At 35.6% G+C, this 7,600-nt stretch overlaps 1 long non-coding RNA gene across 1 annotated transcript; it reads left to right on the plus strand.

The window, feature by feature from the left end:
• The first annotated feature begins 327 nt into the window (after window positions 1-327).
• On the plus strand, window positions 328-7,213 carry LOC128548883 (uncharacterized). Its single transcript, XR_008367310.1, has 2 exons — window positions 328-671; window positions 4,814-7,213. It is a non-coding gene; the product is annotated as an uncharacterized LOC128548883 (long non-coding RNA).
• The last annotated feature ends 387 nt before the right edge of the window (window positions 7,214-7,600 follow it).

Here is a 7,600-nt window from a genome sequence, read left to right on the forward strand (position 1 = left end):
CAGCAGGATAAGGGTTAGTTGCCAGCTTTTCAATAGTCAAGTTTGAAAGACTGAGGGCAACAGTTTTGACTATTTACTGCCTAGCCACTCGTTAAATGTGTTTTATCACATGACTTCAGAAATAAGTTTTTTATAATTTTTTCTACAAACTGTTGACCAGTGATTAATATGAGGAGAATAATAGTATGTACTTAAATAGTGGCTTACCAGTCAATAGTCAAAACTATTGCCAGAAATAATTTTTAACACTTATTCCTAAAGTTTTGACTTATTTGCCCAGTATTCATGTAATGAATACAGACTGGTCATACAACATTAAATTGATGCCCTGCACTTTGTATAAAGAATCCTGTTATAGTATCATCAGTGTTAACAACATCCATGTAGAAAAGACTGATCTCTGCAAGGGAGTATATCTGTATCATCTTTTCTTAGGCTTCTTTTACAAAATAAAGATTGCAACTAACTAAAGATACAGCTCGTAAATTTTCTGAAGTGGAGCATACAGAAATTAATTATTGCAACATAATATATTTTCTTCAATTTCCTTTACAGGAACTGGCCAAAAAGGATGTTGATACTGATACAACTTCCTCGTAGCAACTTCAGTCCTACAGATTTATAAGGGGAGGCAACAATTTTCACTATTTACCTAGAAACCATTGACCTAAGTAAGTTGTTTCTGATGCTTTTTAGCTCCCCTGAGCCAAAGGCTCAGGGTGAGCTATTGTGATCACTCACTGTCCGTCGTCCGCCCGTCGTCCACACTTTCCTTTAAACAAATCTCCTTCTTAACCACCAAACCAATTTTGATGAAACTTCACAGGAATGATCCTTGGAAGGTCTTCTTTAAAAATGACTCAAAGAATTTAATTCCATACAGAACTCTGGTTGCCATGGCAACCAAAAGGAAAAACTTCAAAAATTTTGTTGTTCAAAACCACATGGCCTAGGTCTTTGAAATTTGGTATGTAGAGTCATCTAGTAGGCTCTACCAAGATTGTTCAAGTTATCCCCATAGGGTCAAATACAGCCCCACCCAGGGGGTCAAATCGTTTATATAGACTTATATAGGGAAAAACTTTAATAATCTTATTTTCCAAAATCATAAGGCCTAGGGCTTTGATATTTAGTATGTAGCATCATCTAGTGGGCCTCTACAAAGACTCCTCAAATGATTCCCTAAGGGTGAGATATGCCCCCCCCCCCCTCCCCCAACAAGGGGGTCACATGGTTTATATAGACTTGTACAGGAAGAAAACTTTAAAAATCTTCTTGTCTGAAACCACAAGACCTAGGCTTGTGATATTTGGTATGTTGCTATGCTATGCCATGTGGTTCTCTACCAAGATTGTTCCAATTATTACTCTGGGGTGAAAGGAGGTCATGCCATGGAGGTCCCTAGTTTTTTACATTGACATATATAGGAAAAGACTTTAAAATTCTTCTCGTCTGAAATTGCAAGGCATAGGCTTTTGATGTTTGGTATGTTGCATTGCCTAGTGGTCCTCTACCAAGATTATTCAAATTATGCCCCCCAAGTTGAAAAGAGGCCCTACCCAGGGGGGTCTCAAGTTTTACATAGATTTAATATATAGGAAAAAACTTTGAAAATCTTATTGCCTGAAACTGCAAGGCATAGGCTTTCGATATTTGGTATGTTGCCTTACCTAGTGTTCCTCTACCAAAATTGTTTAAATTATGCCCCTGGGGGGAAAAGAGGCCCTGCCCTGGGGTCCCAAATTTAACCTAGACTTATACAGGAAAAAAAATCTTCTTGTCAGGAAGTTCAAGGCCTAGGCCTTTATACAGGAATAAATACGTAAAAAATTATCAGATCATATTTCCTAGACTTTTTATACGCCCGTTTGAAAAACGGGACGTATTATGGGAACACCCCTGGCGGGTGGGCGGGCGGCGTCCACAGACTTTGTCCGGAGCATATCTTCTACATGCATGAAGGGATTTTGATGAAACTTGGCACAGTTGTTCACCATCATGAGACGGAGTGTCATGCGCAAAAACCAGGTCCTAAGGTCAAGGTCACACTTAGAAATCAAAGGTCAAATTCAAGAATGACTTTGTCCGGAGCATATCTTCTTCATGCATGGAGGGATTTTGATGAAAGTTGGCACAATTGTTCATCATCATGAGACAGAGTGTCATGCGCAAGAACCAGGTCCCTAGATCTAAGGTCAAGGTCACATTTAGAGGTCAAATGATACAAGAAAGAAAACTTTGTCCGGAGCATATCTTCTTCATGCATATAGGGATTTTGATATAACTTGGCATAAATTTTCACCACCACGAGGCGGAGTGTCATGCGCAAGAACCAGGTCCCTAGGTCTATGGTCAAGGTCACACTTAGAGGTCAAAGGATACAAGAATGAAAACCTTGTCCGGAGCATTTCTTCTTCATGCATAGAGGGATTTTGTTATAACTTTGCACAAATGTTCACCGCCATGAGGTGGAGTGTCATGCGCAAGAACCAGGTCCCTAGGTCAAAGGTCAAGGTCACACTTAGAGGCCAAAGGTCAGATACAAGAATGACTTTGTCCGAAGCATTTCTTCTTCATGCATGGAGGGATTTTGATGTAACTTGGCACAATTATACACCAAGTGTCATGCGCAGTTCCTTTCTTTAGAATTACTTCCCTTTGTTGTTACTATAAATAGCTTATATTGTAACTTTTTCATTACTAGTCGTAGGGAAAAATTGAGACCACTTTTCTGTAGTACAGCATGCTACATCCAATTATGAGGTGTATTTTGACCAGTCTTTACCTGGTAAAGATTTTTGTGTGGACTTACAATTTTTTTTTGGATTTTTTTTTTTTTTTTTTAAGATTATCTTCCCTTAGTTGTTACTATAAATAACTTATATTGTAACTTTTTTATAATTGACCGTAGGGAAAAAACAAAACCACTTTTCTGTTGTACAACATAGATGTTACTTTCAAATTTTAGGTGTATTTTAAGGTATCTCTACCTGGTAAGGAGTTTTTTTGTGGACTTAGAAAAACAAATGACTTACAATGATTACTAAACAACCACAAAATTAAAATTCCATTTGCAAATACAGGTGCTAGAATAAAGAAATTTGCTGTGACGGGCGTATATTGTGACATTCTGGCACTCTTGTTAACTATAATTACCTGACGACCCCATATGATTAGGGGTCACTTGATTCGCCTTGACCTACTGACCTACTTTCTTGTTTTTCTTGTTTTTGTGGAGCCCGCTTGTGGAAGCGAAGACATGGTTGTCCAAATGGCTTTTTTCGGTGTATGTGTGTGTGTCCGTGTGTGCGTGCATCCATCCGGATTTGTTTGTCCGGACCATAACTTTGACCTGCTTGGAGCAATCTTGTTTATATTTGGCTTGAATGTTAACCTCAGAGAGACTGAGCGTCATGCGCAAACCCCAAGTTCCTATCTCAAAGGTCAAGGTCACACTTACTGGTCAAAGGTCAAATTCAAAAATGACTGTCCGGAGCATTTCTTCTTCATGCATGGAGGGATTTTTATGTAACTTGGCACAATTGTTCACCATCATGAGTCAGAGTGTCATGTGCAAGAACCAGGTCCCTAGGTCTAAGGTCAAGGTCACACTTAGAGGTCAAAGGATACATGAATGACAACTTTGTCCGGAGCATTTCTTCTTCATGCGTGGAGGGATTTTGATGTAACTCGGCACAATTGTTCACCACCATGAGAGGGATAGTCGTGCGCAAGAACCAGGTCCCTAAATCTAAGGTCAAGGTCACACTTAGAGGTCAAAAGTCAGATACAAGAGTCACTTTGTCTTGAGCCTTTCTTTTTGATGCATAGAGGGACTTTGATGTTACTTGGCACAATTGTTCATCATTATGAGACAGAGTGTCATTCGCAAGATCCTAGAATTACTTCCCTTTGTTGTTACTATAAATAGCTTATTTTCATAACTTTTTTATTACTGGTCGTAAGGAAAAATCAAGACCACTTTTCTGTAGAACAACATGCATGTTACATCCAATTTTCAGGTGTATTTTGACCTATCTCTACTGATGGGGATTTTTGTCTGGATGTAGATTTTTTTTTTTTTAAAGATTTTATCCCTTTGTTGTTACTTTTAATGACTTATATTGTAACTTTTTGCAATCTCTTTTTTATTTGGCATAAATGTTTGCCTCAATGAGACAAGAAATGTCATGTGTAACTCCCAGTCCTTTTGACAGCTGGCAGGCTCGACATGTTCCCCATGGGTATCTAGTTTAAGATAAACCTTGAAATTTGGATGACATGTACAATTTTGCACACTGATTTTAAAACTGACTTTCAGTGACCCTGAATGTGACCTATTGACCTATTTTCTCATATTTTAGCATCAGTTTGCCATTTTCAACATGTGGCTCGTATTACTTAGGTGAGCGATTCAAAGAAATTTGTTCAAGCAAGCAACTTAACTCAAGTGGGCAATATAGGGCCATCATGGCCCTCTTGTTTTCATCCATTACAGTATCAAGTGAATGGATATGCAGTGTGTGTTTGCCATAGTCAATGCTTCTACGGCTTTTACTATAACTATTTTAGTAGCATTGTGTTTTAGTGAAGATAACATTTAATATTTTGTTTCATAGCTTTATATACATGTAATTGATTTTCAGTTGATGAAAATTCATTGGTTTTCAACCAATTAAAGAAATAAAACTTGTTTCTGCTTTTAAAGATTTGTCTGTTTTGAATTTTATACATTTTGTCTTAGTGCTTGTCGGTTTTACACATAGTTTTTTTAGAGTGATATACAGTAAATTGAGATATATCTTTTATATAGTTCAATATGGGAAGATGCCACATGTCACACAAAGTCGCATACCACAACAAATCGCTGTAGCATAGATTATCTATGTCACACCTAAAAAGGAAATTTCACCAAAGGCACAAAGAATCACCAGGATTGCATGGAATATTCAGACACAATGACGATAAAAAGCACAATAGTCCAACATCTGGAATTAGGTCAACTGTAGAGATATTGTGTACTTGGCTTGAAAAGATCCTAAAGTGATTTTGGTAGCCTGTTATGAAAGACAGTTTGATTTTCCAGTTCTTGTCTCAGCTCTACTGTGCACAAAAATAACTAGGACATTATTCAGCTGAGTTTCTTCTAAAAAGTATTCTTTTACTAGTGTTAAAGAAACTGTACCCTAAACAGTCATATTTGCTATGACACTATTTGGTATCCGGTACAATGCCTATAACTGACAGACAGACAAATTTACTATGAAAAACTGGGAAGGCCTGCCAAGGGTTTTCATGTGTTAAAGAAAAATTACAAGCAATGACGTATACTCATGATAAATTTGGTACCATAATGTTCGTTATCTAAAGTAGAAAATAACAACTGTAATTGGAAATTCGAATTATGTTATTTTACTCTATATTTAAGAAAATTAATATAGTCAGACTTGTAATTTTTTTCATTTGTTAAAATGTTATATTATAGCTATAAGCCTTAATACCCTTTTTTACAATCTGCCTAAAGAAACACTTTAGTTGTTCTTGTTTATTATTTAGCCATTTCCTTGATTAAAAATACACAACAAACTTCTAGCTCAAGACATTCCAAGGTTAAGTTATTACTTTCTTTGATTTTGCTTAAGTTTGTTAATTATTGTTAAATACTTTTGTTCAAAATTTAATAAGGTGTAAAACCTTTAAATAATATCCTTAAGCAACAGATGTTATCTTTTAATAGTAAAGCAAGGAGAAGAAAACCTTTACTGTAAGCTAATATAGCTTTCTGTCCAATGCCTGAAATGTTTTTATGCCCCCAGAGGGAGGCATATTAGTTTTCAACTGTCCGTCCGTTTGTTGGTTCGTTAGTTGGTTCGTCACAACGTTAACTTTTTGCATGATGGCACTTTATTCGCGAACCACTGCACCCAGGACATTCAAACTTCACATGCTGATAGTACTTATTGAGTACACGACCCCTACTGACTTTGGGGTCACCAGGTCAAAGGTCAAGGCGCTGCGGGGGGAGGGGGGGCGGGCATTTGTCACCATTAGTGACAGCTCTTGTTTGTAAATATTTCATAACTTTATGAATAAAAATGTTTAATTTAAAACTATAAGTAAAGTATATAAACCCCAAACTTTTAAGGAGCAAGAAGACAAAATTTCATTTCAACTCTTGTATAAAATTAACTTTGTGATAAGTTTCTCAGTGATATCTAGACTTATAATTTTATAATTATCTGTATAGATTTTTTGTTCAGTTAATTCAGGTGTATACAAGACTTGTAGGCCCATAGGGCCAGGTGTGTTTAACTGTTAAATATTGTATGTTATTATGTTTATATGCTCACACAGGTCACATTAATAAACAAATTTCTTATCTTCTAAAGATTTTTTTTATGTTTTAAGCTACCTAATTATTTATATTAGAGAAAACTGTTGAATTTTAATTACTTTATAAGTGTACATGTAAATCCTATTTCACTATACTTACATATTATTGAAAGCTAAGGGTCCCCACTGGAAATAAGTGACATTGTTACTTTCATGGTTTATCCCAGGCAGAAAGATCATCATTTTTTCCTGATATTTATGTATAAGCTTGATTACACTTGTAAAGTATAAACATAAAAGGGTTTACTGCATATTTATTAATTCTAATATTTTTGATTTTTGTACCACTTTGTATTTCTGTTATAATTGGATCTTATGCCTGAATAAAATTGAATTGAATTGAACTGAATTGGATTTTAAACTGAACTGAATGAACTTAATTTTAAACTAAAACTGAACTGAATTGAATTTTAAACTGAAACCAAACTGAACTGAACAGAATTTAGAACAGAAACTGAACTGAATTTTAAACTGAAACTGAACTGAATTTTAAACTGAAACTGAACTGAACTGAATTTGAAACAGAAACTGACCTGAATTTGAAACTGAAACTGAACTGAACTGAATATAGCTGGGTAAAAAACTACAGTACAGCTTGCATTAAGAAATCACCAAAGGGAAGGAAAAAACATGTTCTGTTTATGCAACATAGTTTGTTCTTTGATAACATAAAAAAAGGAACTGAAAAACTGGTCTCTTAATGCAAGTAGTTTCTAAATCAAATGCACTTGATGAAACTTACTATGCTTTTGTGCTGCAAATTTTGTAATGTAGTTTTGTTGTGTCTATGATGATTTCTCTAAATAAACTTTAAACATTATTTCTCTTTTTTATTACAATATTTACAGTTGACAGATGCATATTAGTTCAAATAAAATGACATGAGATTTGTGTACCATTTTACTTTTGCTTATACTAAGTCATCATTTTCATCAAAATTTCCAGTAATCACCTCTTCTTTAGCTCCACTATTCGGAGAATAGGGGGGCTATACTACTCGCCCTGGCGTCGGCATGACCCTTCATGGTTAGTTTTTGGGCAACCTTTGTTTTTCTGTCATATCTTTGTTACTATTTCTTATATCTTACTGTAAGTTCACATAAACATTTACCAGTATACAAACAATGTATGTTTAGGGGCTGAGCCCATTATACCCAAGGTCAAGGTCACCTAGGTGGTATACTTAGGTTATTTTTAAGGTTAAAGT

This window comes from Mercenaria mercenaria, chromosome 15, assembly GCF_021730395.1.
Source record: "Mercenaria mercenaria strain notata chromosome 15, MADL_Memer_1, whole genome shotgun sequence".
Lineage (NCBI taxonomy): Eukaryota > Metazoa > Mollusca > Bivalvia > Venerida > Veneridae > Mercenaria > Mercenaria mercenaria.